Here is an 18,918-nt window from a genome sequence, read left to right on the forward strand (position 1 = left end):
GTTTTTCACCATTGAGAATGATGTTTGCTGTGGGTTTGTCCTATATGGCCTTTATTACGTTGAGGTGAGTTCCCTCTATGCCTACTGTCTGGAGAGTTTTTATCATAAATTTTGTTGAATTTTGTCAAAAGCTTTTTCTGCATCTATTGAGATGATCATTTGGGTTTTCTTCTTCAGTTTGTTAATATGTTGTATCACATTGATTGATTTGTATATATTGAAGAATCCTTGCATTTGTGGGATAAATCCCACTTGATCATGGTGTATGATCCTTTTAATGTGTTGTTGGATTCTGTTTGCTAGTGTTTAGTTGAGGAATTTTGCATCTATATTCATCAGTAATATTGGTCTGTAATTTTCTTTTTTTGTAGTATCTTTGTCTGGTTTTTGGTATCAGGGTGATGGTGGCCTCATAGAATGAGTTTGGGAATGTTCCTTCCTCTGCAATTTTTTGGAAGAGTGTGAGAAGGATGGGTGTTAGCTCTTCTCTAAATGTTTGATAGAATTCACCTGTCAAGCCATCTGGTCCTGGACTTTTGTTTGTTGGAAGATTTTTAATCACAGTTTCAATTTCATTACTTGTGATTGGTCTGTTCATACTTTCTATTTCTTCCTGGTTCAGTCTTGGAAGGTTATACCTTTCTAAGAATTTGTCCATTTCTTCCAGGTTGTCCATGTTTTTGCATAGAGTTGATTGTAGTAGTCTCTTAGGATGCTTTGTATTTCTACAGTGTCTCTTGTAACTTCTTCTTTTTCATTTTTAATTTTATTGATTTGAGTCCTCTCCCTCTTTTTCTTGATGAGTCTGGCTAATGGTTTATCAATTTTGTTTATCTTCTCAAAGAACCAGCTTTTAGTTTTATTGATCTTTGCTATTGTTTTCTTTGTTTCTATTTCATTTATTTCTGCTCTGATCTTGATGATTTCTTTCCTTCTGCTAACTTTGGGTTTTGTTTGTTCTTCTTTCTCTAGTTCCTTTAGGTGTAAGGTTAGATTGTTTATTTGAGATTTTTCTTGTTTTTTGAGGTAGGCTTGTATAGCTATAAACTTCCCTCTTAGAACTGCTTTTTCTGCATCCCATAGGTTTTGGATTGTTATGTTCTCATTGTCATTTCTCTCTAGGTATTTTTGGATTCCCTCTTTGATTTCTTCAGTGATCTCTTGGTTATTTAGTAATTGTTTAGCTTCCTTGTGTTTGTGTTTTTTACGTTTTCCTCCTGTAATTGATTTCTAATCTCATAGCGTTGTGGTCAGAAAATATGCTTCATATGATTTCAATTTTCCTAAATTTACTGAGGCTTGATTTGTAACCCAAGAAGTGATCTATCCTGGAGAATGTTCCATGCACACTTGAGAAGAAAGTTTAATCTGCTGTTTTTGGATGGAATGTCCTGTAAATATCAGTTAAATTTATCTGGTCTATTGTGTCATTTAAAGCTTATGTTTCCTTATTAATTTTCTGTTTGGATGATCTGTCCTTTGGTGTAAGTGAGGTGTTAAAGTCCCCCACTATTTTTTTTTTTTTTTTTTCGGTATGCAGGCCTCTCACCGCTGTGGCCTCTCCTGCTGCCGAGCACAGGCTCTGGTTGCACAGGTCCAGCAGCCATGGCCCACTGGCCCAGCCGCTCCGCGGCACGTGGGATCCTCCCAGACCGGGACACGAACCCACGTCCCCTGCATCGGCAGGCTGACTCTCAACCACCGCGCCACCAGGGAAGCCCTAAAGTCCCCCACTATTATTGTGTTACTGTCAATCTCCTCTTTTACTCCTGTTAGCAGTTGCCTTATGTATTGAGGTGCTCCTGTGTTCAGTGCATATATATTTATAATTGTTATATGTTCTTGGATTGATCCCTTGACCATTATGTAGTGTCCTTCTTTGTCTCTTGTAACATTCATATATTAAATTACTATATTTGTGTTTACAAAAAAAATCAATATATAATTTTTTACCATTGATGTCCCCTTCTGTTTTTAATATTCTTTTTCTTGTGTATTTTATTTCAGCATATATTTTAAACTTCATAAGGTACTGATATTATTGCTTTCAGTAGTCAGTATTATTTTATAAATTTCCATGTATTTACCACCTCTTTTCCTTTTCCTTAGTGCATTACCATTTTTCTACCTGGATTCATGTTCTTTCTACCTGAAGAAATTTAATACCTTCAAATTTTTCTTTGATATAGTTCTACTGGTAATTACTTTTCTCTGTACTTATTTGTCTAAAAATATCTTTTTTTTTTTTTTAACTTTCATTTTGGGAGGATGCCCTGTATAAAATATTCTCATTTGGTGATTTTTTGGCTCTCAGCATTTTGGACATAATTTTATTATTTTCTTATTTTCACTATTCCTGTTTGGAAATTAACTGTCTTTTTTTTTTTTTTTTTAAATACTTGAAGCTGAAGATTTACTTCAAGGATTCATCAGTTTTAGAGAATTATTGTCCAACATTTAATAAACTATTGTCTCTGAGCCCTTATCTTTCTCCTCTCCTGGAGTTTGATTAAATCTTGTCATCAAGAACTATACATCTCTTAAACACTATTGTGTATTTTAAATCCATTTTAGTGCATTAAGCCAGATAATTTATCTCGATCTAACTTTCAGTGTACTTCTTTTTATTTTTTTACTGTCTGATCTATTTTTAAAGGAATCAGTTAAATTCTTAATTTTTATATCATTATTCAGTTCTAAAATTAACATTTGATTTATGTTTTCTTTGCTCAAATTCTTTGTGTCAATATTCTTGTGTATCTAAATCATCGTAATTTTTCACTCTGTGTCTGATAACCCCAATACCTCCATTCATTGCAGGCATGGATTATTTTATTCATTTCTTTCGATATTTGGTCATTTGGTCCTATTTCTTGTTATGGCTTTTGTATTTTAATTAAATTCTCAAACCTTGTATATGAAAAATTGTAGAGTATCTGGGTATTATGATTTTCCTCTACAGAACATTTCTTTTTTTTTTCACCATTGTGTAGAGAACAGGAAAGATGTCCTAGGTCCAGGTGACTGTGGAATGTACTTGACTGTGTGCTTACACCTAGGGCTTCCCCCTTTCCAGTTTCCTGCCCCAAAACCTGGTGTGTTGGGCTTCCCTGGTGGTGCAGTGGTTGAGAGTCCGCCTGCTGATGCAGGGGACATGGCTTCGTGCCCGGTCCGGGAGGATCCCACACGCAGCTATGCCCGTGAGCCATGGCTGCTGAGCCTGTGTGTCCAGAGCCTGTGCTCCGCAGAAGGAGAGGCCGCAATGGTGAGAGGCCCACGTACCGCAAAAAAACAAAACAAAACAAAAACCTGAGGTGTTTAGGAAGGTTCTCTCTCTTGAATGATCCCTGAACCCTGAGCTGTAAGACTATTGACTCTGCTTAGCTTTTCTTCTTAGCAGCTATCTTATGCCTTCTTTTTCTGAATCATCACGTGTACTTGAATAGTATAAAAGTTGAAAAATGTCTTACAGCAATACTGTACAGAGAATGTTTAGGTCATTTCTCTGTGGTTTTCTTTTCTCTTAGGATATTGCCCTGTATTCATAGTTGTTTGGAAGCCATAAATGTTAGCGATTGCTTCCTTAGGCCAGAAAGTGCTACGAATAGAAGGTTGCTACTCCCTGTTGGTCCCTGTGTCCTGCACTTAGAACCGGCTAAAGGCTCCAAAAGAAAAAGCAACAGGAAACTCAGGACTCATCAATGCCTTACCCTTCCCTCTAGGATTCTGACCCTCAAGTTCTGGCAGCCTTTGTTGTTTTATAAATGCCTTCAGTGACTTTTAAAATATTTATTCATCTTTTGTAGTTCTTTTCAGCTGCGAGTTAGTCTCATGCCAGCTACACCCTACTGTTTTTGTTGTCAATAGCAGTTTTCACACTTTAATTTCTCTATGTATGTTTATATATATGTGTGTGTGTGAATATATATACATATATACATATAATTTATATATGTATTATTTATAAATATATATGTATATTCATATATGATACATAAACTATATGCCTGTATATTTTTGAGAGCTACAGCTTCTATTTTTTAATTGTATAATAGAATAATTGACTTCTGGATGTAAATATGGATTCAGGGCACTTTACAACCAATTCCCCATACATTTCTGCCCTATAGATTTGTTAATTTAATAAGAACCTAGGTTGTTGGGAATTTTTTAAACCACAATACTGTGCTATATTAAAATTTGTATTCATATCATCACTGTAAAACAAATAATTTATGTACCTGCATATTATTAAAATATTAATTGAATGTAAAGTGCATTCATAATAATGAAGCTTTTCAACTTTGAAGGATAAACTTTTTAAAACTTCACTTTAATTTCATAAGTCAGGTGAAAAATTCAAAGCATTATTAGAATTATTCTCACTGATTTTCACTCTGATATCTCTGATAATATTAATATAAAACTGAAATCATTTCACAGTTTGTATAAGTCTTCTGATGAATCCAGTACATTAACAGTTATTGCTTCAGTTTTCATATATGTGGGAAAAAAGAAAATGAGCAGTACTATCGCACAAGAAGAGTTATTAGATTTAGATGAAAAGGCACGGTTCACAGAATAAGAAATGCACCTCTGAAGCTGTACATGTTAAGTATTCACCTTTGGGCATATTTTCTTAAAATAAATTTTGCTTTTGAGGTAAATGATGACATTTCTTAATTAGTTTAGTGTCACTTGGTTTTCACCTTGTCAGGATTATCAGTACAGCCCCTAGAGTGAACAAGAACTTTCTCAAACATTTTGTTTCCATTTACAAATTCATGAAAAATATCTGAAGTATATAAAAATCTGCACTTCAGTGTTCCATTGGCATTTCTTTTAATTTAACTTTCTGAACTTTTTGCTGACAAAAAATTACTATTGCTGAAAAAGGGAACACAATTAAATAATAAATCATATAAAAGGATTTTGGTTTACAATATACAAGACAAGGATTTTGGTTTACAATATACTGTAAACCTTTGCACTATTCTCAATATGTTCTACATAGTGATGCTCTACTTTCATTGTTTACACGAATCTCTCATGCACATAAGCTTTAATTTTCTTGGTTTCCCTGTGACCCCACTGATGAGACCTGGCAGCTCTGTTCTCACAGCTCCAGTTCAGTCATTGACACAAATCCCTGACAGAGGTAGCAGCATCCAACTTCTACAGCTCTCATCAGCTATTGGGAATAGTTAGCTTTCCCTACTGCCTTGCGTTTGAGTCCACGTCATTTTTCAGTGAGCACCCAGCAGTCCACCCACTCAAAGAGATGTTATATATGACGCTTCCAGGCAAGGGCAATAAAAGAAAGGCAGGTTTTGCTCCTCTGCCTCAGATTTAATGATGTAGTACCATGACAGTATTTTTATTGCCCGTGTATCGTGTCCAGTAATAAATGACACCATATTAGAAATTAAAGGTAAAAATGGGGGGTGTAGCAAAATCCTCTGAGCTTGTTTTAATGCAAATATAATTTGTTTTGTAAAAAATGAAAAGTACTTGACAGACGTTAAACTGGAGATGCAAAGTACAAGGTATAAACCGGGACTCTCTCAGGCAAACTATGATGTAACATAAGCAAATCATGGTACATAGGTAAACTGGAATAGATTATCTGTGAATTGTTCAGCGTAATTCCCACAGTTGTTCCAGATAAAGGTGCAAACATATACTACTATTCATGCTAACATGTAATATAAAAAAGAGACATTTCAAATAAGAAATGAGTTTCAAATATCAATTTGGCAGGCACATGTATCTTCCACGATGTTTGTTGAAAATGTCACTAAAGACCCAGTAAAGAAATAGACTTACAACAACCTTTGAACTCAATGTATTATAAAAGAATTGTATTATAAATGAATATTTTGTGTATCACTCTGTATTATAGCAGAAAACAGCTACCAACCTATAATTGTTTGAGGAGAGTTTAATGAATAAAGCAAATACACAAGAACAAGCAAGGCCTAGGAAAACCACAAAGAATACTGTGATGCCCTAGGGTTGGTGAAAATAGGTGTTGTTACATTCCAGGCCTAAAGGGGCCAAGGGTGGGAAATCAAAAGGATTTGGAAATCAAAAAAGACCATTTGAGGAAGCAGTCTTCCAGGAGCTGTTCCTTTTGTTCATGAGACACATCCAGGAAAAAATGACAGCTAAATAGACACTGTGACCTCACTCTCCTCCTTTCCCCTTTCTCCCTCCCTCCATTGCTGGATATTACCTGGAAGACAGAGGGTGACCATCCAGCCTGTTTCCTGGGGACATGGAACAGGCTAAAGAATAGTTCTGGAGGGAAAAGCAGAAGATAACCAGTGAAACGTCATTTCTTCCTTTTATATAATGAAAATATATAGTTAATTTTATTAATATAACATATATAATATATAATTAATTTTGCTTTGATTTCTGTCTTTGCTGCCAGGAAAATATAATTCAAGTGGCATTTCTTTCTTTTTAATTTATCTCAGGTATCATTTTTGAAAAGTAGTCTCAAGTCACTTGAAGAATGAGAGAGGAATTACTGATTTTTTTTTTTTTTTTTTTTTTTTTTTGTGGTACGCGGGCCTCTTACTGTTGTGGCCTCTCCCGTTGCGGAGCACAGGCTGCGGAGCACAGGCTCCGGACGCGCAGGCTCAGCGGCCGTGGCTCACGGGCCCAGCTGCTCCGCGGCATGTGGGATCCTCCCGGACCGGGGCACGAACCCACGTCCCCTGCATCGGCAGGCGCACTCTCAACCACTGCGCCACTAGGGAAGCCCTGATTTTTTAAAGAAAGACCTAATAATTAAAAATTAGTGTTTAAAAATTTTAATGTTGCCCCGAGTTACACTCATAGACATTTTTATTAATCATTATGTTGTATTCTCCGTAGAGAGAAAGAAGGCAAAGAGCAGTTCTTGAGGATAGGGTGGTCAGTACTGACCTGGCACTCACAGCTAAGCCATGTGATTCTTCTGTTACACATGCAATTTCACAGAATACCAACCTCAGACAAAGTCTAGGACCATGGTAGAATGACAAAAGCAAAAACAATCTATACATTTGTCTAAGCACAAACGAAAGCTAGGTCACTGTGCAACCCACAGAATAGCAAATATCGCACTCTCCCACGAAACAAGTGATGGCTACTTCTTCTTTACCAAATTCACCCAGTGAATTTGGTAAAATTCACCCAGTTTGTCCCCTATCAGCTAGACTACCTGCAGCCCATCTGGGCTTCAGCCTTCCTGGCAGTGCAAGAAACTATCCAAACAAGTCAATATCACATTTTCCCGAGGGAACCAGAAGGCACCCCACCCTCCTGTTACTAGCGCGCCACCTCCACAGCCCCTTGTGGTTCCCTCTGCTCCTTAGTACAGTCCCTATGTAGCCGGCATGGTTTGTGGTATCCTCCTTCCTTGGGCTGTGAGTACATGAGACTAATAAACTGCTACTAACCATATCTTTCCAGTGTCATGTGTCCTACGTTAGGTCACCTTGTACTATTTAGGGTGAGAAAACCCTCCTTCACCAATAGGGTGAGTAGGAGGTGATCAGAACAGTCTTCCTCTTGAAGGTTCATCTAAATGACAATAGAAATGAAAGGAGGGGATTGAATTTCGATCATCTGGGAAATGATTAAGTGAAAGTGATCTATGGTCCAAAGATGTTGACAAAATATTAGGAAAAAGGGCAGATGATATAAAGATACAGATGAACAGGACAGAATGGATGTAGCTACATCCCAGAAAACACAAAGGAGAAGTTATAGGAGTGATTCTTCCTGAGAAGTTCTTCAGAGATGTCCAAAGCAAAAATTACTTACAAATTTGACTGTGAATGCTGCACCATCCACCATTGCCCCCCTCTCCCCACCCCACTTCCCAGACATGCACAGACACTCACCTGGGATTTGCATTATTACCTTTAGGGTAAAATAGGAAAAAAAAAAATCTCGAAATTATGTACCGATATTTCTGGAGAGAGTTGTTTTTTAATGGTGGGAATAGAAACCAAAGTAAAGCCTTTTTTATTTGGCAATGGATGAAACTACGTGGGTCTACCCACCTGCTTACTCCTCCTTACTCATCCTAAAAATGCAGTCAGTCTATCGACAAACCCCACCAAACCATACTGTCCTCAAAGTCAGCTCCTAAATCCAGGGGAAAATATTTCATAAGGATCTTAAGGCTATTGAAGAAAAGTAATAGCATAGAAGAGAACTAGGTGAAAACAAAAACAAAACACAGCAAACAAACAAAAACAACCAAAATTAAAGTGATAATTCAGAAAGAAAGATTATAAAAATTATATAGTCTAATATGACTTTCCCTTCTTAAGCAAACCGTTTTTTCTCTTCAGTTTTTCAGGGTTTTCCTTCTATCACCATTACACAGAAATGTCATGGCAAAGTTACTAAGCATTATTTACAAGGCAACTTCCTCCCTGCGCTGATTGTTTCTTTTCTTTTTTTTTTTTTTTTTTTTTACTGATTTTCATCTAGATAAGCACCATGGGTTCCCTCACTTCCTCTAAGTCCTGATGCAAAGTTACCTTCTTTCTGAAGAGTTCCCTGGCCTCTCTACCTAAAATTTCAACCTGCTTCCTGGACATTTCATATCGTCTTTCCTGATGTAATTTGTTCTCTTTACTATATTTATCTTGGTTATACTGTCTTTCTTCTCTACTAAATTGTCAGCTCTGCAAGTATAGAGATATTAATCTCTTTTGTTTTAACCCTATATTCCCAGCTCCTAGGGGAGTATCTGGTATGTTGTAATTAATTTCTTAATTAATATTTACTGAAGGACTAAATAATTGATTTGGGGGAAAATGTAAAACAATCTACCATTTTATTTTTTATATCCAGTTGTTGTTGTTTTTTTTTTTTTAAAGCAAGGGCTTTTTGAGAGTTAGGGGAGATGGTGGAAAAAAGGAACTAGATTTAATTGAATAAGTGGAGGGGAAATGACATGTCAGTAAGGCGGTAAAGTTTCTAGAGGGATACAAAATAAGAAAAAGAGTTGGATATTTGAACTTTAAAACCCAAGGTGGAATAATATGAGGTGTAACAAGATCCATGGGGAGATCTATCAGATGGTGATAAACCTTGAGAACAATGGGGCTGCGGGAGCTCCCGTAATTATTATTGCCTTGGAAGATGGACAAAATGACAGTATTAAGAAATATAACATGTATATTAGGAAGGTCTGTGTATTAGCCAGGGTTCTCCAGCGAAACAACCAACAGAATATATAGGGATATATTGAAAGATATTTATTATGAGGGATTGGCTTGTGCAATTAAGGAGGCTGAGAAGTCCCATGATACTCTGCCCACAAGCTGGAAGCCCAGGAAAGCCAGTGGAGTAGTGCCAGCTCAAGCCCAAAGGCCTGAGAATCATGGGAGCCAATGATATAAGTCCCAGTCCGAGTCTGAATGTCCAAGAACTAGAAGCCAATGGTGTAAAGTCCCAGTCCAAGTCTGAAGGTCTGAGAACCAGGAACACAGAGGTTGAGCAGGTAAAGATGGATGTCTCAGCTCTTTGCAGGGGGAAAATTTGCCCTTCTTCTGCTGTTTTGTTCTGATGAGGCCCTCAGTGGATCGTTTGGTGCCCACATGCATTGGTGAGGGCAGACCTCTTTACTCAGTCTACTCATTCAAAGACTAAACTCGTCCTGAGACACCCACACAGATACACCCAGAAATAAGGTTTTACTAGCTATCTGGGCATCCTTTAGTTTAGCCAAGTTGACACATAAAATTAAACCAACACTGTCTGTAATTATATGTTGAGAAACTGCACAGTTTTTGGTTTAGGGTGTGACATTGGTTTAAAAAGAAGGATTGACAAATGCAAGGCAAAGACTCCTCTTTTAAATGACTTGTTATTAGTTTATCAAGATGGAATCTTTAGGACCTGGATTCTAGGCAGAAATCCAGTTACCTTACACTGGGAAGAGACTGGCGCTTTAAACTTAGAAATAAGAGGAGAGACTAATTACTAAACGTGGATCACAAGTTTGGAGCTAGACACACCATGGTCAAGTCCTATTTGTCTTTTACCTGAGGAATGGTATAGGAGCAAAGTTTTGCTTAGTTATATGAGATAGTTCAGCCAATGAGAGTCTATTTTCAATTAAATTTGTAAAACACTGCCTCCCTAATCTGGCTCTGGAAGTATCATGACACAGTATAGCAAATTCAAAGTTATTTGTCATCTGACAATAAAGAAACCTGCTTTTTGAACTCAGCTTTCTCAGACTATATTTAATTAAAGAATGTATTATTCACAGCATGTCTATTAATTTCCTGTGTAACTGGTGAGAAATGGTTTTTAAAGCAGAGGCTGGGGCTATAAGCAGAGATAAATTACCTCAAGTTGCTGAGAAAATTGAACTATTTGGTTAGAAAACGAAGCAAGTCAATAATTTAATGTGTTGGCATTGATCCATTGACACTCACTTTTCAAATTTTATTCCTCACTGGTTGAATATGCCTATGAGAATGCAAACACATCATTATGAGAAAAATGATTTAAATAACTAAACAGTGGCCACACTGTAAACAACTGCAACAAAACCTTATTGAAACAGTCTTATTGAAACAGTCAAAGCATTTTCTTGTATAACATTTTTGCAAAAAAAAATGGGTATTTTTTTATAGGGCACTTTATATAATATTCTTTAATTTTAAAGGAGGTAATATTATTACCATGGATGTAGAGGGTTGACAATGCACACACACCCGACCCATGTCTACACAGAACCTCAGAATGTAATATTTGGAAATTGGGTCTTTGCAAATTTATTAGTTAAGATTAACTCAGATTAGTGTAGAGCCTAAACCCAGTAACCTTATAACAGGAGAGAACACACGGAGAAACACAAAGAGAAGGGGTCATGTGAAGAATAAGTCAGAGAACTAAGTTGTGCTGGCACGAGACTAGGATGCTGGAGACCACCAGAAGCTGGAAGAGGCAGGGAGGACTTTTGTTTGTTTGTTTCAAGGTTTATCTTTTTTTGTAACATGTATCGCTAATTTTATTTTGGAAGAGTGTATTATATGGTTGCATATGGCAGAATGCAAGATTCATGTCTCTTGATACATATAGCTCTATCATTGATATTCATTGCTCACTAGTATTGTATCTCATACAGAGAATATAATTTATTCTTTCTCCTGATGTTGGGCAATTGTCACCAATTTCCAATTTTTATTTGCTAATCCTAAAGTTACCAATATCTTGTACATATTTCTGCACACTTGTGGGAAAAAGTTCATATTATATGCACATATAAATAAAATGTATTTTCTATTTTGTTTATATTATTAAATAATTAGTAAATATTTGATACAGCATGAGAAGAAAAGATATTACATGAAATTCTACATTTATGCTTAACTTTATGTTTTTTCTTGAAAAACTATGTTTGTGTATTTGTCATGTTATCTAGTGTTACTCTTAAGTATGTTAACATACTTAACAATGCGTAAGTATGTTAACAATGCATAATGTTAACAATGCATAATTTGTGTTTTGTTTTACTTATTTTAAGGTCTGTAATTTTCTCTAGTGACCTATGAAGTATGGATTTCTCAAATAATATTAAGCATACAATTTATAAACAACAGCAAACTCCAGAAAGCTTCTCTCAGATCCTGTTTTGTAGATTTTATAAAAACGTCAAATTTATTTTGTGTGTTTCATGCATAATTTTCTAAGGAAGAGGAGCAGTTTATTGTGTCATTTATTTGTTCCCAGATACAGTTTAATTAATTATATGATTGACCCCAGAGATCCAAACAAATTTGCAGTGAAACTCTCAGGAATTATCTTGTTTGTGTGAGAAGTATAATCTTACTTCTCTTTAATGATCTTAAGATGATCATTAAAAAATTAATACATAGTTCGGTAACATGTTCCATATAATCTATAATATACTATTGAGATACACAATTTTCTGTTGCCATCAGGACTTGAGAATTATTTTGACATAATTTTAGAAATACATTTCTAGTTCTAAAGCTACTGTTTTCTCAGTTTTAAAATATAGGTGAAAATAATAAATGTTTTGAAAAAATTGATTGTGTCTCTAGTTTGAACTAAAATGTTTAGGAGTCTTCATAAATAGTAGTTAGAATTACTTTTTTGTTTTTTGCCCCTCACTTTTTGTGGCTTAAATGTCATCTAAACTGAACTAGTGAATGTTTCTTATATTTTTCATTGTTTTCAATATTTATTACTTCTATTTCCCTGTCCCTAATTGTCCCTCCATGTACCTGCTAGATACATTCATATTGAACCAGTAATTTCAGAGGCATAAAATATTCTGATGTATTTTCTTCCTTAAATTTAGTATTGCTGGCACTAATAAAAACAATTTGGACAATATGTTTTTCGTTGAGGAAATCTTAAAAAACTGATAATGTACTGTGTCTTTATATTAGAAAGAGGAAGAAATTTGAAGGTAATGTTAAAACTAAGGGTGGATTGTGAGTTTGCCTATGTGAAGATTTTATTCCATTAATATAAGATGGGTTTCAATATGACTCTGTTTCAATGAGAACAGTAATAAAAATAGGTTAATGGTATAAGGGGGACATTTGTTTGACAAGGGTCAAAAAAAATAGAGGATCAAAAAATGCACATTGCTATTAATAGGACTAATATTGAGGAAGATAAAACTCAAAAATTATTACAGAAAAGTGATGAATTTTGGCACTCCTTAGAATTAATTGATATACGAACAGACATGATTCAAGCAAAACCGAATTATATATGTATATTTCTACTGCCAGCAAACTTAACAATAATAAATAGATTTAACTTGGCAAGAACACTGTATTTCCTCCTTTCTCTAAAAAATGTAGTTATTCATGATGGTTACTTGTATATATTATATGTATATACTTTCTTAGAATTGATGTTCACAGATCCTAAAATAATATACCATTATCTAATTTAACAAACCAATAATTTCATCATCTTTCCATGTGGTTATATAGAACTGTGCTAAATAATGCTAGAAAACAATATAAATGCCATAAAATATAAACATAAAAGTTGTAAATGTAAATATAAAAGTTGTCACTGTTCCTCAGATGTGGAACATAATCATATAATAAATATAATAATTTATCTCTTTAGCTATGTAACCTACCAGTCTGTACCACCATTTCTAAATGTATTTACACTGACACATTTGGAAAACAGCTATTTGGGTCAGGTACATGTGCTACTAAATTTGATTTTTTATTTTTATATAGATATTATAGTAATATACAGATATTACTTTTGTTCTATTGAAATAAATAAAAACATTACTTTTCTTACAGCTGATTGATAGAATTACACTGCCCAATTCCCTGTCAGACCTCAGGTGGTTGTATAATTTCAGTATATCTTAAGGACTGATTTTTTACAAACATGAAATTCAATTTTCTCTTTAATAATGTTTATGTATGTTTTTATAATATATCTACTGTTTTCCCCAAGACATTTATATGTTCAAAAAAATCTAAGATTTTTCAGTATTTGCTTACTATAGACCCTTGAACAGCTTGGATTTGAAGCACACGGGTCCACTTGTCTGTGGATTTTTTTCAATAGTAAATACTATAGTACTACACAATCCTAGGTAGGTTGAATCTGTGGATGTGGAACCCCAGATACAGGAGAACTGCAGGTGTGGAGAGCCTACTATAAGTTATGCAGATATTTTTGACTGCCACTAACCTCCATGTGGTTCAAGGGTCAACTGCATTAAGTAACCATTTAGTCTAATGTTGGATAAAAATATGCAAAACTGTTATAAAAAATAGTAAAAAGCTGTCCCCAAAAAGATGTATTTCTCTTCTACTGATCTTCCTTAAAATTTCTCCTTTGGGAAAGCAAAAAACCAAAAGAACACCATCATTATTATTATAACATACTTTAAGTAAATAAGGGTCTACTAGAAGTATAATTGCTATACATTTCAATGTCTATCATGTCTATCACATAGTGGGAAGTTTTCATTTTAAACTCATATTATCTTAGAAATTTTTGTATAAACCATTTGCTCTGTTATAGATTGAACTGTCCCCACAAAATAACAAATGTTGAAGCCTTAACCCCCAATGTGACTATATTTGGAGACGGGGCCTTTAAGGAGGTAATTAAGGTTAATTGATGTCTTAAGGGTGGGGCCACAATCCAATATGACTGGTGTCCTTATAGGAAAAGAGAGAGACACCAGGGATGTGCACACACATAAAAATCCTCACAAGAGGACACACAAAAAGATGGCCATCTGCAAGCCATGGAGAGAGGCCTTAGGAGAACTCGATCATGCCAACACCTTGATCTTGGACTTCTAACCTCCAGAACTGTAAAAAATAAATTTCTGTTGCTTAAGCCACCCAGTCTGTGATATTTTGTTATGGCAGTTCAAGTGATTGATGCATACCCTGACGTTGTTACTCTCCTCTTTTACAATCTAGGATAGAATCAATAAAATAAATTACTTTCTGAGTAATTTGTATCTGTTAGAAATAATAGGCATGATTATCTGTTGAACCGTTATAGTAGGAAAGATCATGTATTAACACTTCTGTTTGGAAGTACACACTACATATTAAATCATTTCATCTTCAAAATCAACCAGTGGGTTAGGTAACACTGGTTTCCTTATTGTGCAATGATGAGACTAGAACACAGAGTTCTTCAGAAACTCGTCTAAAGTCATGGAATTTGGAAAATCTGGAATTGATACTTCAAGGGATGTAATTTTGTAGCTACACTTAAGTTTAGTTAACGATCCTTTAATATATTAGATACTTGGACTGGCTTTAGAATGTCTTTTTCTCACTCCTGCTGGTACATGGTGTTTATCATTTATTTCTGAACTATTTATGTATGTGTATGTATTTAGTTTTACACCAATACCACACTTTCTTGATTAATTTTTTATAGTTTAGTGCTCTAAATTAAACATACTCTATAATCCATCCATTCCACTCCTAGGAATCCTTTGAAGTTGATGGATATGTTCATTTTCTTTATTGTGTTGATGGTCTCACTTATATACATATGACACGTCAAAATATTTAAAATTTTTTACTTAAGTACAGTTTATTATATGTGAATTTTATCTCAAAGTTTTAAAAAATATAGACAAAGAAATACCACCTATATACTCTCCCTAACTGTTCTTATCAATTAAGATTTATTTGACTACCATGTATACCTGAGACACCAATTATATCTTCAACTCACAAGTCACTACTTAATGGCACACCCCTATATGTAATGACTTGCTATACATCCGCTGCTGAATATCCCATAACATTTAACTCTTCAACTAAACACTTTTCTCTCTCAGTATCTCAGCCTGTCTCAAACAATGTTAATATCAAGAATACAGTCACTAAAACATTTTGAGGGAAATGTCAGATCCTTTATCTTCCAGGTATCAATAATTCCCAGAATCTGAGCTTTTGCATCATAGAAAACTTTCAGAATCTTGCTCTTAATCTCTTGTAATAACCTCTTCTACCCTTAAATTTATTTTCAAAATATAATTAATGATTGTTTCCTTTGTGAATGTGCCAGGCACTTTTATGCCACACCCTTCAGTACATATTGTTCCATTTGCTTATAAATCAGCTCCTTTTATTGTTTATAAGTCTTAATCCAAAGCTATTGTCTTCATGAAGTTTTTTGTTGTCTTGTTTTTGGGGTTTTTTTTCTCCCTCACTGACATAGGACCTCTTTTTCCTATGGTTCACTCTATTAAATAAACATCTTCAGTGCATTAAGTACATTATTTTATCATGATTGTTAAAAGTCAAACACTAAACTTTTCCTGAGAGCAGGACATGAGTGATATGTTTTCATTTTTGCATTCCTAGTGCTAGACACAGTGCCTGGCACAGGCTAGGTGTGTAATGAATTGTGTGATGTGAATAAATGGACAAGATAGTTGGCCATCAGATACAGTGCTCCTATTTGCCCAGGGAGGAATTGCCAAGCTTGATTATTTTTTCTCTTATGTAAGCATCAAAAGACAGGTTTCTGAAAGCAGATGGCACACCTATTTATTTGGCTGGATGTATCAGTCTTAATTGCTATCATGTTTGGTAGAATATTCTCCAGGAAATATTTATGTAATAAATATTTATTGACCTAATGAATTATTAATGAAGAGGGACATGGATCCTCATGATAGATCCAGGGTGACCTTTCATTAGATGGATGGAATGACTAACCAAGGTAGATCAAGAAGGGACTCATGGATCTAGACACAGATTAGGAGACAATTTCTTGCCTCTCATATTCCAAATGTAAGAAAGCACTGCCCATACCATTTCTGCTCGCTTATGTAACCACTAATGAATGACGTTAACTGTGCATAACTAACATTTGTATTAGCTTAATGCAAAAGATGTTCAATAGATAAAATTGCGAAAGTCATGGGCCAAATCTACTTTTTGGGTGGTACTAATATGTTGGCTATTCTTTAAGCTGATGGTCTTTTAATCTATTTCTTCTCTAAGTGCCTCATGATAAGTCAGAAATGGTACTACTTCCTGTTTTCAAGGAATGTTAACCTACCTATTAAAATTTTTCCTTCTCTTCCTCTTTTTCCTTTTTATCCATCTCCTTCTCCGTATTACTCCTCCTCTTCCTTATTATCAATATTATTATCATCAGTCTTTTACCTTAAAAGTCATAGTCTGTCAGGTTTCCTTGCATGCATCCATTCTTTTTTTGCATTAACAACCTAAGGATTAATGATGCTTTGAATTGCATTTCACCAATCATTGCGTACTTTGGAACTCTGTGATTTTGAAATGCTTGTAATTTTTTGCATTCTTAGCCAGATAATATCATTACCTGTGATTCATAGAAATAAATATTCAAAATATAATTTTCTATCAAATTAAAGACATTTAAATTAAAGTCTGACATATTTCTAAATAATTTTATTAAGCAATATGCTACTTGAAATTTAAATGGCAAGATAGATTGTTGCTCACACACGCAAATGTACTCACATTCATGTATACATATTCATATAATTCACAGACAAGGTATAAGTTATTACAAAATAATTGTTCCTCTAAAATTTCTAAGATTATTGGAGTAGTGTATTATGTGAAGCTATGTGCACACATACTGAAGACACCATTCAGATAGATGATATTTGAGGAATTAACAAAACAAAAATGTACTTCCTATGAATAAAGAATCACTTAGAGCATGGAAACTTGCAAATCCAACTTGATATTTAAGAATTATAAGGCATTTGTTGCCATTGTTATCTAATTCTGAGAAATTTACACTGCTTTCAGGTCAATATACTTCACTGACCACAAAATATTTTGAAAGGAAGGAATTTACTGTAAAATATAACTTAATTCCAGTGAGGGATAGAGAGTACATCTCATCAAATAGTCCAACATATAGGTCTTATGTGGAAGTTAGGCATAACCCCTTGAATTCAGGCATGGCCAAATGATTAATTTCCAAAAGTGGATTGTGAACAGACCCTATGTCTTTTCCTGCTGTTTATGATTGGCAACATTTTAGGAGGAGAGCGATTCATCTGAGTAACATTGTATAGCATCTTTCTTTCTCTGCACCAGCCTGCATTGGTTAGCTCCTGTGAGAAACCTAAAATATTTATTGTGCTTGGGTGCTTCAGTCTCAGTGTTGTTCACAGCATTATTCTGTCGTGAATAATTCAATCCAGAAGACAAGCATGGTGCTTCACATCTCCCCTTTGATATCTTTAAGCAACTGTAAAACCATCTGTCTGCAACGAATAACTGTTTGGGAATTTGTTTTATGTTGTCTTGGTTTTGTTATGTTTTGATGTGGCGATTTAGAATGAAAATGCAGGTATGTATACATACACAGGCACCTGGATGATGAAGTCAGATATGTGGACAGGTGCTTTGTTCAAATCAAAACATGGATTAATAAAAATCCACGGAAAATTTGACCACTGCTTTAATCATAAATTATCAAGAAATCATTCTCCTTGTCACCCGTCTATTAAATGTGTATATGAGGGTTGAGATGGAAGACATGGAAAATAAAGTGAGGTTGTTAAGGATTATAGAAAATTCTAGTCCCTTTCTTTTTTGTGTGTGTGTGGTACGCGGGCCTCTCACTGCTGTGGCCTCTCCCGTTGCGGAGCGCAGGCTCAGCGGCCATGGCTCACGGGCCCAGCCGCTCCGCGGCATGTGGGATCTTCCCGGACCATGTCCCCTGCATCGGCAGGCGGATTCTCAACCACTGCGCCACCAGGGAAGCCCTCTAGTCCCTTTTTAATCCTATTAAATATTTGCTAACCTAGAAAAATGCAGTGATTAATAGGTTGTCATTTTTCTGGGGATGTTGGAGTAATGCAGTCATATATTAGTAGCCTGAAGACCAAATCCATTTCACAGATGGGTTTGGTTGGACTTAGTTGTAACCCTCACAATATTTTTAAGCAAACAAATAAAAATATTGTTCCATATTTTAAATATGCGCACTCACTTGTTCTTCAAAAATTAGAAGGTTCTTCCAAGAGAACATTTAAGTGTAAAGCTTCTGCACGCATTTCAAATAATGTGTTGGTGGGCAATGGAAGATTTTCATCTCCTGATATAAAGGGTAAGGAATCTGAGTAGTAATGTGCACCATTTGCTGTGACAATTAACAATAACAACACAATTCAATACTTAATAATGGGGCTCCTAAGTCCAAGGGACTGGTGTTAGATACTCCAGAGATTGTTCAAACTAATAACTTATTTTGAGATTATACCTTTCTGTTTAACTGACTTGACAACATAAAGGAGGTGGGGAGAGATGTGAGGAAAGAAAATTCTAATTCAAAGAATGAGAACCAGAGACAGAGATCTATTTCAGACCATAAATCCACGTAATT

This window comes from Kogia breviceps, chromosome 16 (genome assembly GCF_026419965.1).
Source record: "Kogia breviceps isolate mKogBre1 chromosome 16, mKogBre1 haplotype 1, whole genome shotgun sequence".
NCBI lineage: Eukaryota > Metazoa > Chordata > Mammalia > Artiodactyla > Physeteridae > Kogia > Kogia breviceps.